Source organism: Sinocyclocheilus grahami, unplaced genomic scaffold (genome assembly GCF_001515645.1).
Source record: "Sinocyclocheilus grahami isolate Dianchi unplaced genomic scaffold, SAMN03320097.WGS_v1.1 scaffold121.1, whole genome shotgun sequence".
Taxonomy (NCBI): Eukaryota; Metazoa; Chordata; class Actinopteri; order Cypriniformes; family Cyprinidae; genus Sinocyclocheilus; species Sinocyclocheilus grahami.
This window is the reverse complement of record NW_015505300.1, coordinates 643,686-644,701: the sequence shown is the minus strand read 5'-3', so window position 1 is coordinate 644,701 and position 1,016 is coordinate 643,686. Positions and strand designations below refer to the sequence as shown.

The window sequence follows — 1,016 nt, the reverse complement described above, 5'->3', positions numbered from 1 at the left end:
ATGTATGATGGTTTTTCTACAAATATAAAAATTCAATGTGTTTCTTGTTCAGTATTATTTGTGCTACAGAAATGACATCTCAAATCACTTGGCTTATTGAAGAAAGGTGTACTTTTCTAAGTGATCTAACAATTTTTGTCTGGTGGACGATAAAACAGGCAAAAAATACATTGAAAATGGCTCTCAAACTATATCTAGGGACAAGAAAATCATAAAAGATTTAGTGGGCCAATAATTAACCACCTAACACCCTACAACCATCAAGCAACACCAGTTAATTTAGTTCTAGCTGTAAAACGACTCACTTTCATGGCTCTTGATGGCATATACATCAATGACGGGGTCAAACTCTCCCGGGCCCAGAGGTCTATTGCTGTCTAGTGTGTTACTGGGGCTGTCTGGTGGGGAGCCAGTGGCCCCTCCATCGCTCTCCGTCCCCTCCTCCTCCCCAGCGTCATTGTCTTCACTCTCCTCCTCAGGCTGTTCCTGCTCCCCTCGCTCCACATCATGGATCCCCACCAGCAGACTGTAGTCCATCAGCTTCAGCTGGGCCAGGAACTGGAAACACATTGTTCAAGGGCTTAAGCATGAAACATTCATTGTCTTTTTAATTAGACAGTTTAATGACACAGAGTGGTGATTAGGACGAATGAGTGTTTAGATAAGAGTTTAATGAGCCAATTACATTAAACAGAGCAAATGGATAGCACAACGGTAGTAAAGCACATAATGGATAAAGCAAACAGACGTAATGTACACAGACCTCTACGTCATTCTTCAGTTTTTCCAAGAACATTTTCTTGTTCTCCTCATCTATGTAGATTTTCTGGCCGTCACTGATGAAGTCATTGTCTTTGTAAGTTGGAAGCTCCTTGGTCTGTTATTCACATTGGGACAAAGTGTTAAAGTTCATCAGGAGCAACATGTGTAAATTGAAACTTTCAGATTACTCAGCCATGAAACAAAAAATGTCAGTGACATACAGTATCATAAATGCAGAGTTTTTTTGGATTTGT

The 1,016-nt window shown here is 40.5% G+C and overlaps 1 pseudogene; it reads right to left on the bottom strand.

Moving 5' to 3' along the window:
• LOC107589826 (phosphatidylinositol 5-phosphate 4-kinase type-2 alpha-like) overlaps window positions 1-1,016 on the bottom strand; it is a 28,926-nt pseudogene that overhangs the window by 4,937 nt on the left and 22,973 nt on the right.